Below are 24,587 nucleotides of genomic sequence, written 5' to 3' on the forward strand. Positions count from 1 at the left end.
GTGCAAGTGATCTATGGAGCATGTGACCTTTGTCATCCTGCAGCCATTTTTGTCCTTGGCATCGTCATAGCCAGATCTGATTGCTTCTGTAGCCAGCAGAACTTGATAATCACGAAACAGCTCCGTGGTTCACCTTGCTGTCTCACAGTACTACGTTGCCTGAGACTGACGCCAACATCGGCATATGTGGGATTTTACTGGGTTTACCATGTAAGAAAAATTTAAACACCAAACACTGGTTCTGTAAATGTCTCTCCAGGTATATACACGATCTGAGACAAATAAAATTCCTCACCACGAAGGAATGATCCGAATGGGACGGAAATTAGTAGATGTGACGTACATATACAGACAAACAAATGATTACAATTTCAGAAAAAATGGATTATCTATTCAATAGAAAGTGCGTAACAAACTGGGCAAGTTAGTAACACGTTGGTCCAAATGGTTCAAATGGCTCTGAGCACTATGGGACTCAACTGTTGAGGTCATTAGTCCCCTAGAACTTAGAACTAGTTAAACCTAACTAACCTAAGGACATCACAAACTTCCATGCCCGAGGCAGGATTCGAACCTGCGACCGTAGCGGTCTTGCGGTTCCAGACTGCAGCGCCTTTAACCGCACGGCCACTTCGGCCGGCTCACGTTGGTCCACCTCCGGCGTTTAGGCGAGCAGTTATTGGCTTGGAAATGAATGGTACAGATATTGGAGGTCCTCCTGGGGGATATCGTGCCAAATTCTGTCCAACTGACGCGTCAGATCGCCAAACTCCCGAGCTGCTTGGTGGGGTCGTGCCCATACTGTTTCAAACGTTCTGAATTGGGGAGAGATCTGGCAACCTTGCTGGCCAAGGCAGGGTTTGACAAGCACGACGACCAGCAGCAGAAACTCTCGCCGAGTGCGGGCGGACATTATCTTGCTGAAACGTAAGCTCAAGGTCACTTGACTTGAAGGGCAACAAAACGTGGAGTAGGGTACCGTCGACGTACCGCTGTGCTGTAAGGGTGCGTCGGGTGACATCAAAACCCCAGACTTGTTGTCGGGCGACATCAGATTGGAATCCCACCAGTGTCCAGGACGTCTCGATACTCTTATTGGAAGGACATCGTGACTCATTTCGAAGCAGGACTCATCACTGGAGACAATTATACTCCAGTCAGTGAGGTTCCAGGCCTGCTCTCACTTTCCTATGAAATTCAACATTAGGTCACTTGTCAGTTGATGATAGCGCTGTCTCACAGCAGTACGTTGCATCTCCGGTCCTTCACAGCGTTCACTCAACATTTGCTGCTGCCCACGCTCGTTATGTACCTTATCAAGCCTGGTAACTACATCGAACAGGAATAATACTGATATGCAGTATAGTTACTCATTCGATTCTTCTGTAGCACGTTTTTCAGTAGATCTTATAATTAAATATTTCCCTGAGACCTTTAAGTCTCTTCATCGAAGCAGAAGAAATGAATTAAAATTTCGGCTGCGGTGGGGACTCGAACCCGTGTCTTCTTGCCTGCTAGGCAGAAATGCTAACCATTACAACACCACAGCACGATGGTGAACACTGCTGCACGAACTACTCAAGTTGAGTACCCTCCTGAACACAAACTTCAATTCATATCTTCTGCTTGTTTTCCCTTTACATTGTCACTACTGCCAGGGCTCTCCGACATTGGAATAGCACCCCAGCGTTGGACGTAATGGGAAAGTCGTGTACCATTGGTGATCTTATAGATCTTATGATTAAATGTCTCCCTGAGACATCTAAGTCTCTTCGTTATCTACGATAATGATCGAAACAAACGTCGGGAGGGCATTCTTCATCGAAGCAGAAGAAATGAATTAAAATTTCTGCTGCCGTGGGGACTCGAACCCGTTTCTTCTTGCTTAATAGGTAGAAATGCTAACCATTACAGCACCACAGCACAATGGTGAACATTGCTGCACGAACTGGTCAACCTGAGTGCCCTCTCCAACACAAACTTCATATATTCTGCTTATTTTCGCTTTACACTGTCACTACTGCCAGGGCTCTCCGACATTGGAAAAGCACCCCAGCGTTGGGTGTGATGGGAAATTTATGTACCATATGTGATCTTATAGATCTTATAATTAAATGTTCCTCTGAGACATTTAAGTTTGTTCATTATCTACGATAATGATCGAAGCCCAAAAAATGAACTAAAACTTGTACTGCGTCCAGGACTCGAACCAGGTCTTCTTGCTTGTTAGGCAGAAATAATAAACATTACACCACCACAGCACAATGGTGAACATGGCTGCTCGACCTACCCAAGTCGAGTGTCCTCCCCACGTTTGCTTCGATCATTATCGTACATAAAGAAGAGACTTAAATGTCTCAGGGAAACATTTAATTATAAGATCACCTGTGGTACAGGACTTTCCCATTACGTCCAACGCTGGGGTGCTATCCCAATGTCGAAGAGCCCTGGCAGTATGACAATGTAAAGGGAAAATAAGCAGAAGATACGACGTTTGTGTTAGGAAGGGCAGTCAATTTACGTAGTTCGTGCTGCAGCTTTCCTCATTGTGTTGTGGTGGTGTAATGGTTCGCATTTCTACCGAACAAATAAGAAGTCCTGCGTTCTAATCCCGGCCGCAGCACAGCTTTTAGTTCATTTCTTTTGCTTCGATCATTAACGTTTACCATTGTTGGAGACAAGGTCTATCGTATGTTCAAAATGATTCCCTTCCAAATAACAAGCTGTAAAACTGCTGACGATTCATTACAACGAGTGAAGTTCTTTGCTGGAGTCTAAAATTTAAGAGAAGGCAGAAGGTCTATATTATCGAAGACTGGTAGATGACATCAGAAAATATACAGCAGAAATGCTGATGTATATCGGAGAAAATCTGTAATGCATGGAAAAGTCTAGAAAAGTTTTCATCCAGTCGTGGATGGCTGATACTAATGAAACGGAGGAATTATCAATAAGCAATTCCGACGCAGACCTTTTTTACGCTTATATTGAGAAGCGGTGGCATTGTCTAGATATTTCAGCAGCTGAGAGAGAAGCACGTGAAAAATTGTGACACGTGTCTTTTGAAAGACGGCGCAGCGGAAGCGCGACGGCCAGCGGTAATTTCGCCCGCCACTTACAGACGGCATATCACGCTGTGAGGCGAGACAAGGGAAGGCAGCGCTTTGTGAAATACTTGCTGACAGTATTCGTAATATTTCGGCAGCATTCCGCGCCGCTGTGCTCCCGAATCCGTCATCCTTTCTGACGTCGGTGGGCGCCGTTTTGTTCGGCGGTGCGCCGGAATCAATGCGCAGTTAATTAGCGCACGTCGCTTGCCTGTGATGCCAAAGACCGAGTCTAAATCGACAGCAGGACACTGAATGTGCGCTGTCACTGACACCTGATCGGATGCCACAAAAAGCGAATTTCCAGAAACAGGGAGCTGCCACTCTCCAGCGAAGAGACGCCCTGTCTGGCACTGCGACTGTGCTATCCGCCACAAATCGGATTTCCCAATCCATTTCATTTTACTCTTCCTTCGCGAAAAAAACAAATAACCTCGGAGTTTCGGGCAGGAGAGACTTACTTTTGTACCCTAGGTCTCTGACACGAGGTGCTGACGCTTCTACCTCAAACTAGAAATAACACCTTACCATACACTGAAAAGCCAAAGAAACTGGTACATCTGCCTTAATACTGTGCAGGACCTCCGCGAGCACGCTGACGTGCCGCAACACGACGAGGCACGGACTCGCCTAATGTCTGAAGTAGTGCTGGAGGGCTCTGGTTCAAAATGGTTCAAATGGCTCTGAGCACTTTGGGACTTAACATCTATGGTCATCAGTCCCCTAGAACTTAGAACTACTTAAACCTAACTAACCTAAGGACATCACACACGTCCATGCCAGAGGCAGGATTCAAACCTGCGACCGTAGCGGTAGCGCAGTTCCAGACTGAGGCGCCTAGAACCGCTCGGCCACATCGGCCGACCATGCATTACAACTGAGCACTGGATTCAGTACTATTTAGGCACATTGCTTGTATGTATTGTTGGTGATAAGGATCTAGCTGCTGACCCATCAGTGTGCAAGTTGGTGTGGGTTGTGTTAACATGGAATGGACTGACTTCACTGGATGTTCTGTTACTTGAAGACCGTTTACAGCCATTCATGTGAGTTATCTTCCCCAAAAACTGTGGAATTTTTATGGATGACATGTCATCGGGCCACAACTGTTCGCAGTTGGTTTGGAGAACATTCTGGACAGTTCGAGCGAATAATTTCGTCACCCAGATCTACCGACATGAATTCCGTCGAACATTTGTGGACATAATCGAGAGATCAGTTTGTGTACAACATCTTGCACCGGCAATACTTATGTCATCTCTGTGAAAGAGCAACAACTTAATGTCGAAGCAGCGTTGGAAGTAACGACCTCCAATCTCAATGCCTGCATTACACATGGTTGAAATCGTTCTGAACACTACGGGACTTAACATCTGAGGTCATCAGTCCCCTAGAACTTACAACTAAAACCTAACTAACCTAAGGACATCACACACATCCATGCCCGAGGCAGGATTCGAACCTGCGACCGTAGCGGTCTCGCGGTTCCAGACTGAAGCGCCTAGAACCGCTCGGCTATTCCGGCCAGCAGTGCTGGAGGGAATTGACACCATGAATCCTGGAGGGAACTGACACCATGAATCCTGAAGGGCTGTCCATAAATCCTTAAGAGTACGATGGGGTGGAGATCTCTTCTGAACAACACGTTGCAAAGCATCCCTGATGTACTCAGTATGTTCATGTTTGGGGAGTCTGGTGGCCAGCGGAAGTGTTTAAACTCAGAAGAATGGTCCTGGAGCCACTCTACAGAAATTCTGGACGTGTGGGGTGTCGCATTGTACTGCTGGAATTGCCCAAGTCCGTGGTAATGCACAATGGACATGAATGGATGCAGTTGATCAGATACGATCCTTATGTACGTATCACCTGTCAGAGTGGTATCTAGACGTATCAGGGATCCCACGGCACTCCAATTGCACACGCCCCACACAATTACAGAGGCTCCACCATCTTGAACAGTCCCCTTCTGATATGCAGGGTTCATGGATTCATGAGGTTGTCTCCATTCCCGTACACGTCTATCCGTTCGGTGCAATTTGAAACGTGACTCTTCCGACCAGGCAACATGTTTCTAGTCATCAACTGCCCAATGTTGGCGTTGACGGGCCCGGTCGAGGCTTAAAGCTTTGTGTCGTGCAGTCATCAAGGTTACACGAGTGAGCCTTTGGCTCCAAAAGCCCATATTGATGATGTTTCGTTGAATGGTTCGCACGCTGACACTCGTTGATGGCCCGGCATTGAAATCTGCAGCAATTTGCGAAAGCGTTGCTCTTCTGTCATGATGAACGATTCTCTTCAGTCGTCGTTAGTCCTGTTCTTGCAGGATCTTTTTCCGGCAGCAGCGATGTCGGAGATTTGATGTTTTACCGGATTCCTGATACTCACAGTACACTCGTAAAACGGTCTTACGGAAAATCCCCACTTCATCGCTGCCTCGGAGATGCTGTGTCCTATCGCTCGTACGCCGACTATAACACCACACTGAAACTCACTTAAAACTTGATAACCTGCCATTGTAGCAGCAGTAACCGATCTAACAACTACGTCAGACACTTGTTGCCTTACGTAGGCGTTTCCGACCGCAGCGCTGTATTCTGCCTGTTTATATATATCTCTGTATTTGAATATGCATGCATATACCAGTTTCTGTCGCGCTTCAGTGTATTTCAGAATGAGAGAATCCTGTCCTCGCCTACAACCCGGCTGGTGATAGTTAGCTGCTAAATGTATTTAGTTACTAAATGTGATTCTTGAGTTTCTCCCGGCGTATTTGATAGTCAAAATATCCACGGGTGTGCTGCCGGTCTATAGTGTCCAACGGGCCGTGCCCGTTGGACACTATAGACCGGCAGCACACCCGTGGATATTTTGACAGTTACTAAATGCATTTATTCCCACAAGAAGTGTTGTTACCTCTTAGTGGATCATTTACACTCTCCTTATTTTCTTCTTTTTCTTGTGCCTTTGTCGCGTATCGATGCAGGGTCGGCATGGTTATCAACTAATTTGGCATGGTTAATTTAAGGTGTGGCCGGATTTCCTTCCGGTGGTCACATTGTTACCCTCGGGACTGAATGTGTGTATCCTAATGGCCTGCGTGTAGTGTTGTTCATATGAAAGTGAGTGAAAGTTTTCTAAATATCTGCGAATCATAAGAGTGAGGTGGGTAACAACCCGGTATTCACCTCTTGTAATGAGGGAAACCGCCTGAAACGACATCTGTGCTAGCCCTAATACCGACCCGTCGTTAATCGGCCAGGCGGAATCGATCCGGGGGTGGCGTAACTCCCCGTCCCGTAAGCGGAACTTCACCACATCCAGATACCCGGGCGGGTAGTGAATCATTTAGAAAAATTTCAGAAATTCGTCACTGATATACACATCTTTAGAGGAATCAGAATTTGAGTGAAATATGTGAGGCTACACTACATTCCTACTGTTTGTTTCCCAACTGAACGTTCTTCCTTATGTGTTGTCTTAATTGACAATCAAACACGTCACTTTTCATTTACTTTTAAAATATTCCGACATAAATTAGGAAGTAATACACCGCAATTGTTGTAGTTATAAGGATTTTGGTTTGCCAATTGTTGTTCCTGACGAAATTATCCTACACAATAGCCTTAATTAATTATATGATTACAAGGAGAAATTAACTGAAAATTAGGTGTTTTGCATTTCATGAAGAAAAATGTAGTCGGCTTTAGTAACATGTGTTATGAAATTTGGTGAAAAGGAGGTCTGAAGTGTATCATAGAGAGCAATAGTTTTATCAGATTACTCAAATAAAGTTGTGTGTTTCCACGGAATACACAGCTTTGTTAAGAAATTCGATTCTATATAACAATTTGATACGAGAAACTTCGAGATAAATACTTTCTAATCATGTTATAATAACATGCAACACTTTAGTCTGGCTTGTCAACATTAAAATTTAGTTAAATACTAAAATCTAGTGAAATTTGTAAATTGCAAGTAGGGAGAGCCACCATTGTAACACAACTAATCAAAGTAGGACTGCCGAAACTAAATTGGTAAATTATAAAATTGATGATGAAATATTGCTGTAACGTGAAATCATTTGTTACCATGTACAAATAATATGATGCAAACTGGAAATGAAAATAACCAAATGATAATTGTAAAAATGGTCGTATGTATAAATTGGTAGCATAAGCTATTTGCGCCAGTTGCGCTGTAGCATTAGCAGTTAGAGCTAGTGTTGTGTGGCAGTTGTAGCTCTGTTCAGTACAGTTTGAATTTTTCTCTGTAAATCATCCTCATCTTCTGAAGTCTAAAATTTGTCGTTGCAACCACTATTTTCTGTTTTGTGGTTTCTTGATACTTCTGCCACTTTGTTACGACCAGTAGATCGACTGTTATCTTTCCTAGGTGTAAACGACTAATGATTTTATTGGACACGTTTTGAAACTCAGAGGGAATTTTTTCTGGGATGAATACAGTACATCAGGAGTGTACAAAATCAGTTGCGGGGATTGTGAATGAAGAATTCTCGAGCGGGAGTGGTGACCTAGCCGTTTAGTCTAATAAACCCCGACAATCAATCAATCAATCAATCAAGAGTTCTCGACACGAATACCGCTTCATGTTCACAATAAAGAACACCGTAAATCAAAATCTAGGTGGACGTTTGAATAGGAGAGACAGGGGGTACCATGAGCGTAATCCACACTGCGCAAGTCTGCTTGTTGTCAAATATGGTGCTGGAGTTGTAAATATTAACAGAAAAGAAAAGAAACCCGAAAAAGTAATTGAGTGAGCAGAGTGAGGTAAATTTAAATTTTCGGTGACTTATAGAATATTATGCTAATATGTCGCTTGTACATATCGATATCTCTGACGTTCCCCATGGGATCGCACAATTTCCTCAGTTGTACTTTGATCACACACCCAGCCTCTGAGCTTGCAATAAACATTACAGATATAACGCTCACCGCTTTGTTTTTGAACCGAGCGCTACTTTTAACCCAAGGCAGTAATTCGTGAGTCACCACGCTGTAAGTAGACTTTTGTAATTAAATTTAACTGATGTTATTGTTAAATAATTTTATTTCTACACATCTGACAGTGACGAGCTAAACCGCTAAAACTGAAGAAGGAAGATTAGTATTTAACCTTCCGTCGACAACGAAGTCATCGGAGACGGAGCAGAAGCTCGTATTGTTTCAAGGATGGAGAAGAAAATCAGCGGCGCCCACTTGAAGGAACCATAGCGGCATTTGCCTGGAGCGATTTGGAAGAAATCGCCGAACCCCAAATCTGGGTGACCGACGGGGCTTTGAACCGTCGTCTTCCCGAACGAGAGTCCAGTGTACTAACCACTGCGGCATCCTGCTCAGTACTAATACAGGGTGATTCAAAAAGAATACCACAACTTTAAAAATGTGTATTTAATGAAAGAAACTTAATATAACCTTCTGTTATACATAATTACAAAGAGTATTTAAAAAGGTTTTTTTTTCACTCAAAAACAAGTTCAGAGATGTTCAACATGGCCCCCTCCAGACACTCGACCAATATCAACCCGATACTCCAACTCGTTCCACACCCTCTGTAGCATATCAGGCGTAACAGTTTGGATATCTGCTGTTATTTCTCGTTTCAAATCATCAATGGTGGCTGGGAGAGGTGGCCGAAACACCATATCCTTAACATACCCCCATAAGAAAAAATCGCAGGGGGTGAGATCAGGGCTTCTTGGAGGCCAGTGATGAAGTGCTCTGTCACCCATTCTCTGTAAACTGTTTATACCAACGTTTAATACACCACCTATCAGGAGGTTTAACACCATACTTCGTTCGAAATGCACGCTGAACAACTGTCGTCGATTCACTTCTGCCGTACTCAATAACACAAAAAGCTTTCTGTTGAGCGGTCGCCATCTTAGCATCAACTGACGCTGACGCCTAGTCAACAGCGCCTCAAGCGAACAAATGTACAACTAAATGAAACTTTATAGCTCCCTTAATTCGCCGACAGATAGTGCTTAGCTCTGCCTTTTGTCGTTGCAGAGTTTTAAATTCCTAAAGTTGTGGTATTCTTTTTGAATCACCCTGTATTCTGACCGCTACCTGTGGCTGTTTTGTCTCCATGTTAACACCAGTGGTCGCTGTGTCTCTGGCAGGCCATGCCTTAGTCTGATAATTAACAAGCGTTGCATCACTCTACTCGTCTTTTTCCAGAGCTTCCGAGTACTGTTAAAACTATGTCGTTCCAAAAAATAAAATGAAAAAAAGACATAGTTGCTACAATGTATCAGCTGAGACAAAAGTTAAGTGTAATTACAGGCCCGGCCGGTCGCTGTGGACGAGCGGTTTTAGGCGCTTCAATCCAGAAGCGCGCTGCTGCTATGGTCGCAGGTTCGAATCCTGCCTCAGGCATGGATGTGTGTGATGTCCTTAGGTTGGTTAGGTTTAAGTAGTTCTAAGTCTAGGGGACTGATGACAAATGGTTCAAATGGCTCTGAGCATTATGGGACTTAACTTCTGAGGTCATCAGTCCCCTAGACTTAGAACTACTTAAACCTAACTAACCTAGGGACAGCACACACACCTATGCCCGAGGCCGGATTCGAACCTGCGACCCTAGCGGTCACGCGGTTCCAGACGGTAGCGTCTAGAACCGCTCGGCCACACCGGCCGGCTGGACTGATGACCTCAGATATTAAGTCCCATAGCGCTTAGAGCCATTTGAACCATTTTTAATTACAGGCCCGTCCCGTACTATCATTTGCGTTATAGCTACTTCCAATATACTTAATTTTTCACTAAATAAATGATGTGATACATCTCACGTGACTCGTGACGCCGGATGAAACCGAAATTTTTTAGTAACTATATAGAGACTTTAGAAAGTCAATTAAAATGTCGTCTTACACTAAGAACATTGCTCAAGAAGAGTATAAAGTTGTCACAAGAGAATACATGTGGCGAATTTCTTGGTTCAAATGGCTCTGAGCACTATGGGACTTAACATCTGAGGTCATCAGTCCCCTAGAACTTAGAACTACTTAAACCTAACTAACCTAAGGACATCACACACACCCATGCCCGAGGCAGAATTCGAACCTGCGACCGCAGCAGTCGCGCGGTTCTGGACATAAAAGCCTAGAACCGCTCGGCCACCACGGCCGGCGCGAATTTCTTGTAGACACAGTTCTGCTGCCCCGCGAGTAAAATAGCGCGGCAGCTGGACACGAACTCAAAAGTTGAAGTACGCGCGACAATACGACTCTTGAGCGCAAAACGTTTAAATTTCACGCAGATTCACTGAAAAATTCTGGCGGTACGCGGGCCAAATGTAATGCCGCGTCCAGTCGTACTGAAATGCTAGCAACAATTTGACAGAGGGCACACAAGCGTGGGTGTTGCTGATCGGAAAGGAAGGCCACCGGTACCGACCATTGACGACAATGTCCAGGCAATGGAGGAACTGATGCGCAGCAGTCGCAGAGTGACAATCGAGGATGTTGCTCAGCAGGTGCAAATCTCAATAGCCAGTCTTCATTGCATCGTCCGACATCGTCCGCAGTAACAGGAATTGTGCTCACGCTGGGTTCCGGGATCACTGTCAGGCGTACACAAAGGTTAGTGGCGTCTCTGGATTTCCTAGAGCTTTACTCCGTGGAAAGAAACGATTTCCTAAGCTGCATAGTTACGGGCGATGAGACGTCGGTGAATCATTTCACACCTGCAACAAAGAGGGCATCTATGGAATGGAGACACACCTCCTCGCCTCCACAGAAGAAATAGCAGGTTCAGTGATCAATAGGGAATATATTAAATGTATTCGAAATTGCGGATGGACAACATCCGCTGTAGAATGAAATGACGACAGTGAAAATTTGTGCCGGACTGGGACCCGAACCCGGATTTCACGCTTATTGCGGGCGGACGCCTTGCCATTTTTTAAGGTATTTAGGTATGGTGAAAGGAAATTAATAGTGGAAAATTTTTAAGGCATTCTAATTTTCTTAAAATTTTATGTATTTATTTATATTTTTATCCGTATTTTCGTTTTACCAATATGTGTAACTAGCACCGCACCGTGCACCAAGTAAACGAAACTAATAATCTCGGCACTTCCCTATACCGAACTAATGCACATGGGGAAACGGAAAATATGCGTCGAACACGACGTAGAAGGGTGCGCCGCTGCTCTCCTTACGCTTAATGATCCAAGTATGTCTTCACGTAAGTGTTGCGTTATTCCAATGATAATTGGTCGTGTTCTTGTCAGCTCATTCAGCGGGTATCTTCTCCTACCTGTTGAAGATCAAACTGCAAGGAGGCTCACGTAGAGCACTTCCTAAATAATAATCAGAAAAATATTGCCTATATCTTGGGTTCCCTACAACCCTAGAAGGACATTCTTGCAGGTAGTTCCAAAAGTCCAATAAATTTTTATATCCATCGTGAAATAAATATTTTACCGCGTCGCCACGGACCCACGAGACTGCGTTGGTTTTGGTGCGCGGGGATACACTTCATCCGGAAAAAGCAGGAGCCGAGCTGCGATATGTTCCGGGGTTACCTGCAGAAAGTACGACAAAATTTGTCGCACTAAGCGCATTGTGTTCTGTGGTGCCACGTCTGAAACTGTGCTCGTCCGTGTCTGGTATTCCACAGTCCACAGACAGAGGCGAGTTCGCCATATTTGTCTTGTGGAGGCGCGATCGAATGATCTGTTTACCACTGACTGTAATGCACCATGTGGATCGAACGTCTGTATCCATTGTAATCGCGTGTGTCGTCTGCCACACCACCTTCCAATTAACATAAAGTTTCTTGGCCTCCACGACGTTTGGTGGATGCCTCTGTTGCACGGCGCGATATATCTCTGGCGCCGTCGCCTATTTCCTCGGTGGTACTGCGATACGGACATAACTCTGTTCAGTGTAAAAGTGACCGAAGCAGCAGAAAGAGCTGTGGCCGAGTGGTTCTAGGCGCTTCAGTACGGAACCACGCTGCTGCTACGGTCGCAGGTTCGAATCCTGCCTCGGGCATGGATGTGTGTGATGTACTTAGGCTAGTTAGGTTTAAGTAGTTCTAAGTCTAGGGGACTGATGACCTCAGATGTTACGTCCCATACTGTTTAGAGCCATTTGAACAATTTTTTTTAGTAGAAAGGTGGGGGAGGGGGGGAGATATCTTGTGTCGTCAGTAGGAGCGTAAGGGAGGGCTGAGGTAAGGCCTCCAACAGCAAACCTGTCAAACTTTCCCGACAGTGGCGGCACAGCTTCATGTGCGAGCTGACAAACAGAGCCACCACTCTGTCGAGAACGTGGACTAGGCCAAGACCTCCCCTGTCTGGGAGAAGGATCAGCGACTCATAACTGACTTCCGCAAGGCGTTTGACACAGTTCACCACAGCCGTTTAATGAACAACGTAAGAGCATATGGACTATCAGACTAATTGTGTGATTGGATTGAAGAGTTCCTAGATAACAGAACGCAGCATGTCATTCTCAATGGAGAGAAGTGTTCTGCAGTAAGAGTGATTTCAGGTGTGCCGCAGGGGGGTGTCGTAGCACATTTGTTATTCACAATTTATATAAATGACCTTGTGGATAACATCGGAAGTTCATTGAGGCTTTTTGCGGATGATGCTGTAGTATATCGAGAGGTTGTAACAATGGAAAAGTGTACTGAAATGCAGGAGGATCTGCAACGAATTGACGTATGGTGCAGGGAATGGCAATTGATTCCCAATGTTGACAAGTGTAATGTGCTGCGAATACACAGAAAGAAAGATCCTTTATGATTTACCTACAATACAGCAGGTCAGCAACTGGAAGCAGTTAATTACATAAATTATCTAGGAGTAGGCATTAGGAGTGATTTAAAATGGAATGACAATATAAAATTAATCGTCGATAAAGCAGATGGCAGACTGAGATTCGATGGAAGATTCCTAAGGAAATGCAGTCCGAAAACAAAGGAAATAGATTACAGTACACTTGTTAGTACACTGCTTGAATACTGCTCACCGGTATGGGATCCGTACACGATAGGGTTGATAGAAGAGATAGAGAAGATCCAACGGAGAGCAGCGCGCTTCGTTACAGGATCATTTAGTAATCGCGAAAGCGTTACGGAGATGATAGATAAACTCCAGTGGAAGACTCTGCAAGAGAGACGCTCAGTAGCTCGGTACGAGCTTTAGTTGAAGTTTCGAGAACATACCATCCCTCCTACGTATATCTCGCGAAGAGACCATGAGGATAAAATCAGAGATATTAGAGCCCACACAGAGGCATACCGACAATCTTTCTTTCCACGAACAATACGAGACTGGAATAGAAGGGAGAACCGATAGAGGTACTCAGGGTACCCTCCGCCACACACCGTCAGGTGGCTTGCGGAGTATTGATGTAGATGTAGATGTAAACTTTGAAGAGCAACCCTGTACTGACGTGAGCTCTGAATGCCGCTCAAATACGTAGAGCCATCAGTAACGGCATTGGAAATACAGGCGCTGTGTGGGGAAGGTGTGTAAATATTGAGGATGGGTGTCCTTTGAAGAATGTCGAGGGTTGGCAGACCAAGGTTGGAGTCCTGGACCCGAATTTGTTGTAATAAGCCTCGGTAATTAAGAGCCACAGTGCTCGTATGTCGTCGTGAAACTCTACTCCGAGACATTTGATAGTACCACTAAGCTGTAGGGGATCGACACACGCTGGGGTCAACCCGTCTACTATGTTCATTGCGACCGATTTTGTGGTGGTGAGATAGCCTGAGGCCACACCGTATGTGCCAATTCATTCTGGTGCGCTGGTCGTATCGTCGTGGTTGCGGAACACAACAGCTTGTCTGCATATGCTGTACTGCGATGTGTGACGCCACGTAAGGTAAGTCCGGTGAGGCGTTGACGGAGGTCACAGAGGAGCGGCTCCAGTGCCAGAGCCTATAGTAAGGTCTACTGGACCACTCTGGCTATCCGAGCACGACTGACAGCCAGACCTAAACCTCCATATGTCGTCAACCAAGTGTCTGCAACCTGTACACGTACATCCATTATGCATGTTCCCACAGAGGGGAGACAGTTTACTTGGAAGTCGCTTGCCCAATGTCTGCGGATAAATATGATACTGCAGTGCCTATGTTATTCCGAATTACGATACAAAGTTCCTTCGAACATTCGTGCTCTGCAATACAGTATTTATCCGCCGACCCTGTACGGGATAATACATAATGGATATGCGAGTACCGTAGCAGATACATGATGGACCACATATGGACGTTTCGGACTGGCCCTGAGTTGTGCAATGGTAGCAAAATAGTAAGGCTTCCAGTTTCCGTCCGGCACAAATTTTCGCTGCCGTCATTCCATTCTACAGCTGATGGTTGTCCATATTCGCAGTTGCCAATACATTTACTGTGTTTCATGACGGCTGTAGTCGACGCAACACCTATTCCCTCGGATATGCATACGTGTCCGAAGGAACTTTGCATCGCAATTTGGTATAACATATGCACTGCAATATCGTAAACATCGTATGAACAGGGAAGGTCGGGGCCACATACACTACTGGCCATTAAAATTGCTACACCACGAAGATGACGTGCTGCAGACGTGAAATTTAACCGAAAGGAAGAAGATGCTGTGATATGCAAATGATTAGCTTTTCAGAGCATTCACATAGGTTGGCGAAGGTGGCGACACCTATAACGTCCTGACATGAGGAAAGTTCCCAACCGATTTCTCATACACAAACAGCAGTTGACCGGCGTTGCCTGGTGTAACGTTGTTGTGATGCCTCGTGTAAGGAGCAGAAATGCGTACCATCACGTTTCCGATTGTGATAAAAGTCGGATTGTAGCCTATCGCGATTGCCGTTTATCGTATCGCGACATTGCTGCTCGCGTTGGTCGAGATCCAATGACTGTTAGCAGAATATGGAATCGGTGGGTTCAGGAGGGTAATACGGAACGCCGTGCTGGATCCCAACGGCCTCGTATCACTAGCAGACGAGATGACAGGCATCTTATTCGCATGGCTGTAACGGATCGTGCAGCCACGTCTCGATCCCTGAGTCAACAGCTGCGGACGTTTGTAAGACAACGACCATCTGCACGAACAGTTCGACGACGTTTGCAGCAGCATGGACTATCAGCTCGGAGACCGTGGCTGCGGTTACCCTTGACGCTGCATCACGGACAGGAGCGCTTGCGGTGGTGTACTCAACGACGAACATGGGTGCACGAATGGCAAAACGTCATTGTTTCGGATTATTCCAGGTTCTGTTTACAGCATCACAATGGTCACACCCGTGTTTGGCGTGTATTCGTCATCGCCATACTGGCGTATCACCCTTCGTGATGGTATGGGGTGGCATTGGTTACACGTGTCGGTCACCTCTTGTTCGCATTGACGGCACTTTGAACAGTGGACGTTACATTTCAGATGTCTTACGACCCGTGGCTCTACCCTTCATTCGCTCCCTGCGAAACCCTACATTTCAGCAGGATAATGCACGACAGCATGTTGCAGGTCCTGTACGGGCCTTTCTGTAGACAGAAAATGTTCGACTGCTGCCCTGGCCAACACATTTTCCAGATCTCTCACCTACTGAAAACGTCTGGTCAATGGTGGCCGAGCAACTGGCTCGTCACAATACGCCAGTCACTACTCTTGATGAACTCTGGTGTCGTGTTGAAGCTGCATGGGCAGCTGTACCTGCACGCGCCATCCAAGCTCTGTTTGACTCAATGCCCAGGCGTATCAAGGCCGTTATTACGGCCAGAGGTGGTTGTTCCGGGTGCTGATTTCTCAGGATCTATGCACCCAAAATGCGTGAAAATGTAATCATATGTCAGTTCTAGTGCCGGCCGAAGTGGCCGTGCGGTTCTAGGCGCTGCAGTCTGGAACTGCGAGACCGCTACGGTCGCAGGTTCGAATCCTGCCTCGGGCATGGATGTGTGTGATGTCCTTAGGTTAGTTAGGTTTAACTAGTTCTATGTTCTAGGGGACTAATGACCTTAGAAGTTGAGTCCCATAGTGCTCATAGCCATTTGAACCAATCATTTCTAGTATAATATATTTGTCCAATGAATACCCGTTTATCATCTGCATTTCTTCTTGGTGTAGCAATTTCAATGGCCAGTAGTGTAGTTTATGGCAAAGGGCATACACTTTAATGCCTATTCAAACTGGGCAACATTGGCGTCGCTGCGCGATACCGTAAAGAACAACAGGGGCGGTAAATTAATCAAACGCATTACTCTCGTACAGACAATGTAATATCCTACACGACGCGCATATCATAATCTTTGCTTAGGCTTTTTCGATGGGAGCCTTGGAAAAATTCCCCATATTGTCAAAATTTCGCACCAAGCAGTTTCCATCTTTTCGGAAAGCTGAAGGAACGTATTCGAGGGGTGAGGTTTTACAACGATGCGGAGTGTCCGCAATTGGGTCCTCGACTGGCTCCGTGACCAAGGAGTGAATTTCTATCTTCGAGGTACTGAACGATTGGTAGAATGTTCCGACCGTCGTTTACAGATACCTAATAACTATGCTGGAAAATAGTGCAGTATATCTGTGTCACTTTGAGGTGTAGTGCAGTATTGAATAAAAGTTACTTCGCCTGTCAAAGTAATGTACAACTTACTTTTCGAAGTCCCCTCATAATACTGACAGAACGATCAAATTCAATGAGTATACTCGCTTACTGTTCGTGTTTTCACGGATAACTGGTGGCCAGACTGTGGATTTTCCGGATTCTTTGGGTTTACAACATCGATTGTGTGCGTCGCACAGATCTTAACTGTTGTGAAAGAGGGCGTCTTCAGCAGGGTTCGTTTTGAATTGCCACGTAGGAGGAAAGCGGGCCGCCTCTGTGGGAGAGTGGCGTGCGTGCAGTGTGTTACACTTTGTGACGTCTCTTTTTGGCAGTTACGTGCCACGGCTGGAGCGCGCCCTGAGTTGTGGGCAGCGGTCGCGCCCCGCGCGGCGCACGCACCATTTCTCCAACAGCCATGAAACCGAGCGCTTCCTCCAGCCAGCCGCGCCGCACAAAAACCCGACGCTCTGCCTCTCGACTAAACACCGAGTCCTTCGCTGCTGTCACTTCCACTGCCGTATTCGTTCCCGATTATTCGAAAACCTGATATTATTGTGTTACTAACAAACCAGCAATACTTCCCAATAGCTAAATTTGTATATCCTACTCGCCCGTTCTTTGTCCATCTCTTTCTTCTCCTCCTCCTCTTCCTCCTCCTTCTGTCTGTCCATCATATCCACCGCCCTCTCTCTACCACCTCCCTACCCTTGTCTCTCTCCACACTCTCCTTCCACTTCTGTCTGTACATCTCATCGTTCCCCCTCTCTTATGTCCCCTCCCCCTCCACCCCTGTGTCCAACTTATCTTCCCTCCTCTCTTTGACTGTGAGCCTGGTTTATTGATGCTGCAAATTCATATTCCGTAGTACAGAGATTCTCTAATCATAAGCCGATAAGCCATAAACACAACTTTTCTGTTTTCTGCGTTAACCAGCTGTGAGCACGAAAACAAAACAACGGATTGTTGTATACACAATTTTCAGTTATATATATAATGAGAAAGAATAAATATTGGAGAAAAAAATTGTCTGGCTGCGGGAAAGAAAACAAAGCCGCACATTTTCATAGCAGAGTACAACACAGTATTTTCTTTCTCACAGTCGGTTTTAACAGAAAACGTGTACATTGATTTTTAAAAAAATGTATAACTTTCGTTTGTCTGAATGTCTATGAGATTAACGTGTAAACATTTGAAATAAAATGGTCAAGAACTTCTCGATATTTATCGTCACAACTTTTACGCCTTGTGTAGCACATATATATTTATATACTGTATATCTTAAAAATATGTAGTATATAAATTGTAGCCTATGTCTGTCTGCACGTTTGCACAGTATCGTGTAAAAATTTGAAAAAAATTGGTCGAGAACTTTTCGAGAGTTTTGCTAATAACGTGATCCCTGTATATAAAACATATATCTTTATATACCACTTATATTAAGACAGTATGTAGTCTTTGTCCGTCCGAACGTTTATTAGAGTATCGTGTAAAAATTTGAAGTAAATCGGTCCAGTACTTTTCGATATTTTTGGAAACAACTGTAAAAGTCTGCTTGTCTTATGTAGTAGTATAGATTATCGAATGGGTGATCACGTCCGAGTTTTAAACTGTTGCCCGGTGTGAAATTTGTGTGGAGATGGAATGTGCTAACATCTGCAGAGGCCAAGACACATTAGATTTTTTTCCCCACATTCGTTAGTTTCACCAACGCAACAATATATAAAAGAACTGTCACTTTCCAACATGACCTCCGGCTAAGTGACAGATTAGTCTGTCACCACAACCGGGTTTGTTGGTTTCAAATTCGTTGGACTCGCCAAATCACATCAAAACTATCTTCGTTAACGACACCTAGCCTTCAGGCTATGCTACAGATCAGTCCGTTTTCACAACCACCTGCGAAAAACCGCCTATCCCAGCAAAATCACAAGGCTCCGCAGAAATTTTTCTCGTGTTCCAACCCGACATGTTCTATTTATCAGAATGAGCATCACTTAAGGTCTTCACCGATATTCTGCTTTTCACGGCGTGAGGAGACAATGATGCTCGTCACTTGGGCTAATGAAGGAAGTCATTTTGAACCAATATGAAATACTCGTCTCTTACGAGCAACTTACGTCGACATACCAACACCTGTGCTTGGCAAGCCATCGTAAGTCTGTGTGACAAATGTCAATAGCGAGTACCGTTCCTTCCCCCCCCCCCCCACCCCCCCACCTCCCACCCCCGCTCCCTACCCCCATCCCCCTCCATTTCGGATTCTACACGGCAAGAATCAGTGTCGAGAACCCTCTGTACGAGTCGAGGATTCTCTAACGTTAACAGGATGGCCGTTCGTTCATGTGTGTATTATTCTGTGGACGTAGTACACTCCTGGAAATGGAAAAAAGAACACATTGACACCGGTGTGTCAGACCCACCATACTTGCTCCGGACACTGCGAGAGGGCTGTACAAGCAATGATCACACGCACGGCACAGCGGACACACCAGGAACCGCGGTGTTGGCCGTCGAATGGCGCTAGCTGCGCAGCATTTGTGCACCGCCGCCGTCAGTGTCAGCCAGTTTGCCGTGGCATACGGAGCTCCATCGCAGTCTTTAACACTGGTAGCATGCCGCGACAGCGTGGACGTGAACCGTATGTGCAGTTGACGGACTTTGAGCGAGGGCGTATAGTGGGCATCCGGGAGGCCGGGTGGACGTACCGCCGAATTGCTCAACACGTGGGGCGTGAGGTCTCCACAGTACATCGATGTTGTCGCCAGTGGTCGGCGGAAGGTGCACGTGCCCGTCGACCTGGGACCGGACCGCAGCGACGCACGGATGCACGCCAAGACCGTAGGATCCTAAGCAGTGCCGTAGGGGACCGCACCGCCACTTCCCAGCAAATTAGGGACACTGTTGCTCCTGGGGTATCGGCGAGGACCATTCGCAACCGTCTCCATGAAGCTGGGCTACGGTCCCGCACACCGTTGGGCCGTCTTCCGCTCACGCCCCAACATCGTGCAGCCCGCCTCCAGTGGTGTCGCGAAAGGCGTGAATGGAGGGACGAATGGAGACGTGTCGTCTTCAGCGATGAGAGTCGCTTCTGCCTTGGTGCCAATGATGGTCGTACGCGTGTTTGGCGCCGTGCAGGTGAGCGCCACAATCAGGACTGCATACGACCGAGGCAATCAGGGCCAACACCCGGCATCATGGTGTGGGGAGCGATCTCCTACACTGGCCGTACACCACTGGTGATCGTCGAGGGGACACTGAATAGTGCACGGTACATCCAAATCGTCATCGAACCCATCGTTCTACCATTCCTAGACCGGCAAGGGAACTTGCTGTTCCAACAGGACAATGCACGTCCGCATGTATCCCGTGCCACCCAACGTGCTCTAGAAGGAGTAAGTCAACTACCCTGGCCAGCAAGATCTCCGGATCTGTCCCCCATTGAGCATGTTTGGGACTGGATGAAGCGTCGTCTCACGCGGTCTGCACGTCCAGCACGAACGCTGGTCCAACTGAGGCGCCAGGTGGAAATGGCATGGCAAGCCGTTCCACAGGACTACATCCAGCATCTCTACGATCGTCTCCATGGGAGAATAGCAGCCTGCATTGCTGCGAAAGGTGGATATACACTGTACTAGTGCCGACATTGTGCATGCTCTGTTGCCTGTGTCTATGTGCCTGTGGTTCTGTCAGTGTGATCATGTGATGTATCTGACCCCAGGAATGTGTCAATAAAGTTTCCCCTTCCTGGGACAATGAATTCACGGTGTTCTTATTTCAATTTCCAGGAGTGTATGTTACTTGAGCAATTTTGGAAGGTGAGGGATTCGGAAATTTGTGAGTATGGCTCTGCGTCTTGCAGTGTCTCCCACTTGATCTCGAAACTTTCTCGGCGTACTGAATGCTAGATTATGTTTCGGGAGTGCGGGCGGCCTTCGCTTACTGCCACGCACGATATTTCATCTGGGCACCTGCCAGGCGTCTTCTGGCGACGGCTCAGCTGAAGGCGTCTGGCGGGTGCCCAGATGAAATATCGTGCGCGCTAGTAAAACGAAGATTGGCTGCACTCCCGAAACATCGTCGAGTATCTCTCATTAGAGTTCGTTGATCGTTTCTGTGACAGTCTCTCGCTGGCTGACCAATCCGGGACGAATTGTGCAGCTGGTATTTTAGTATTTTCTCTCTTCCGTTAATTCAACTTGGTTACGGTCTCAGACCAACAGACACTATTGGTCGGCCGGCCGGAGTGGCCGAGCGGTTAAAGGCGCTACAGTCTGGAACCGCACGACCGCTACGGTCGCAGGTTCGAATCCTGCCTCGGGCATGGTTGTGTGTGATGTCCTTAGGTTAGTTAGGTTTAAGTAGTTCTAAGTTCTAGGGGACTTATAACCGCAGCAGTTGAGTCCCATAGTGCTCAGAGCCATTTGAGCCACTATTGGTCGAACGAGGGCTTAGAAGCGCCATTTATGCATGGGTTTACTTAACTGGGATTTTTCCAATACACCCTGTTATGGTACCCGCATTTCCTGCTGCTAGATTCATGAAATCAATCCACCTCAAATTAGACATTTATGTAGGTTCTCAGTTGGCTGCCAATGTTTAGTCGAGGCGCTTGTCGTCTCCTAATCTTCCTGCGTTGCTTAAAAGTTTCTAATTATGTCACTTTTCTTCTAATTTTCTTGGCCAGCCCCATATGGCTGCAGACGATATCCGCCAATTCATTTACGTTATACAGGGTGTTACTAAAAGGTACGGCCAAACTTTCAGGAATCATTCCTCACACACAAATAAAGAAAAGATGTTATGTGAACATGTGTCCGGAAACGCTTAACTTCCATGTTAGAGCTCATTTTAGTTTCGTCAGTATGTACTGTACTTCCTCGATTCACCGCCAGTTGGCCCAATTGAAGGAAGGTAATGTTGACTTCGGCGCTTGTGTTGACATGCGACTCATTGCTCTACTGTACTAGCATCAAGCACATCAGTACGTAGCATCAACAGGTTAGTGTTCATCACGAACGTGGTTTTGCAGTAAGTGCAATGTTCACAAATGCGGAGTTGGCAGATGCCCATTTGATGTATGGATTAGCACGGGGCAATAGCTGTGGGGCGGTACGTTTGTATCGAGACAGATTTCCAGAACAAAGGTGTCCCGACAGGAAGACGTTCGAAGCAATTGATCGGCGTCTTAGGGAGCACGGAACATTCCAGCCTATGACTCGCGACTGGGGAAGACCTAGAATGGCGAGGACACCTGCAATGGACGAGGCAATTCTTCATGCAGTTGACGATAACCCTAATGTCAACGTCAGAGAAGTTGCTGCTGTACAAGGTAACGTTGACCACGTCACTATATGGAGAGTGCTACGGGAGAACCAGTTGTTTCCGTACCAAGTACAGCGTGTGCAGGCACTATCAGCAGCTGATTGGCCTCCACGGGTACACTTCTGCGAATGGTTCATCCAACAATGTGTCAATCCTCATTTCAGTGCAAATGTTCCATGGTTAATGTGATTTGAAGAGAAGTAATAAAATGAGCTCTAACATGGAAAGTAAGCGTTTCCGGACACATGTCCACATAACATATTTTCTTTCTTTGTGTGTGAGGAATGTTTCCTGAAAGTTTGGCCGTACCTTTTTGTAACACCCTGCATAAACAGAGAAGTAACAAAGAGTAAATTCAGGTAAATTTTTAAATTTTTAAATGAACACAGCGCCATTTGACTGTATTGGTGTTTATTTATTTACGACGCAGGTTTCGGCCTTTTATGCCATTTTAATGTGATCACTATCTTACTGATCTTTTTACAAGATCACCACATTACTGATATTTTTACAAGATCTTTTTACAAGATCACCATCTTACTGACCTTTTTATAAGATGGTAATTTTACATCTGGCATATCGTGGGGAGCCAACATTTTACTTAATTCCTACTGATCTTTTACAAGATGACCACATTACTAATCTTTTTACAAGATCACCATCTTACTGCCCTTTTTACAAGATGGTGATTTTACATCTGGCATTTCGTGGGGAGCCAATATTTTTCTTAATTTATGGACAATTTTGAGCTTGATATCCTGCAATACATGTTAATAACATATAGTCAGTCACTTGAAAATGGCATAAAAGGCCGAAACATGGGTCGTAATTAAATAAAGAACAATACAGTCAAATAGTGGTGTGTTCATTTATAAATTATTGTGTGACTGTTGCCCAGCAAACTGTTTCAGGTAAATTTATTTCTGAAGAAGTGTAAAATTACTACAAAGAAGCCATAAAAACATTTAATTTTTGGTCATGTCTAACTCGCAGTTCACGCTGCGTGCTGGTAATGAATCTTCTGGAAACCACTAAGACAGAGTCACGTCAGTGTATGTTCCGTGCTCCGGTAAGGGGACATCATCAATAAGCCCTCTGTCGCCAAGTAAGTGCCCCAGAAGTATCAGACACTACAAATGTTATATGTTCCTGACATGGATAGTCTGGGGACGACCTGCAATGGGCTGGTTCAAATGGCTCTGAGCACTATGGGACTTAACATCTGTGGTCATCAGTTCCCTAGAACTTAGAACTACTTAAACCTAACTAACCTAAGGACATCACACACATCCATGCCCAAGGCAGGATTCGAACCTGCGACCGTAGCGGCCACGCGGTTCCAGACTGAAGCGCCTAGAACCGCACGGCCACACCGGCCGGCTCCTGCAATGAGTGGTAACTAAACAAAACTTCACAAGCCAAGATCGCTAAAAAAACATTTTATTAGATTATGGCAGAGTAGTAGTCTTCGTGATAGTGGGGCGTACATACGCAACGTGAAGCGACATGTAGCACTGATGAACAATGTATCGTAAAAATTCTGAACCATAAGATCCGGTGATGATAGCATAGCTCTGTTGAAGCAGGTCATCCAATAAAATGCGTTCTTTAGCTATCTTGGCTTGTGAAGTTTTCTTCAGATACCACTATAAGTATTGTCGTAACCATTCGCAAACTATTGAATTCTCAGCGTTTCATTTTTTTAACCATTTCTAGGCTGATGTTTGTGGGAGGACGCTGCTCACAAACAGCCTACACCAAACCTGAAGAAAAATATGGGTATCGATTTTATAATAGAGAACGCTTTCTTAAAATAATGTAAATGATTTCATGTAAACGTTTAATTAAATTTTGGTTTGCTGTAACAGGAAAAAATGAAGAGTTTTTCAGAAGTTGGCGATTACTCTATCACAATTGTAACTATGAGGTTGGTTTGAAAAGTTCTCGGAACGGAATAGAAAAAAGGTACTTACATCACTGAAACGTTTTTTATTTTTCATTGTGGTCTCCTTGTAAATTAATCGGACAGATGTTGTTAACAAATTAGTGAAGTTCCACGATAAACGTCTGCGCGGCAGAAAGGGAGTATTGGTCCGGAATTTTCTGAATACATACTAGGAGACTGGTGAAAGGTACAAGATACTGGTGAGAGCTTTTCGGCAAAAAATAGTACGCAGAGAGATACGTAATTATTACCTAGTTAATACCAGTTTTCTATCAATCAATACATAAAAGCAAGATTTTTAATCGAACTGTTTACTACATTTCACTCCATCCTGAAATTCTTGAAAATACGACTTTGGTAGTATAAAGCTGCTAATGTTGGCGTTGAAGCAATTCACAGAAGTATCTGATACATACACAAAAATTGAGATTTAGTTCTGTATTGACATACAGAACTTTTCACAACTTATAACAACAGCTTGGGCATATAGCAACCGTTAAAAGAGAGAACCTCCTCTCTCACTTCTTGCATGTATAAGTGTGCCGCATTTTTGTGCACAGTGAGACAAATAGCGGGAGCGCTACCATTCAACTCCTCTTCACTTTTCTAATATTCTTTCATACGTTAA

The sequence above is a fragment of the Schistocerca serialis genome, chromosome 3, assembly GCF_023864345.2.
Source record: "Schistocerca serialis cubense isolate TAMUIC-IGC-003099 chromosome 3, iqSchSeri2.2, whole genome shotgun sequence".
NCBI classification, from domain to species: Eukaryota; Metazoa; Arthropoda; class Insecta; order Orthoptera; family Acrididae; genus Schistocerca; species Schistocerca serialis.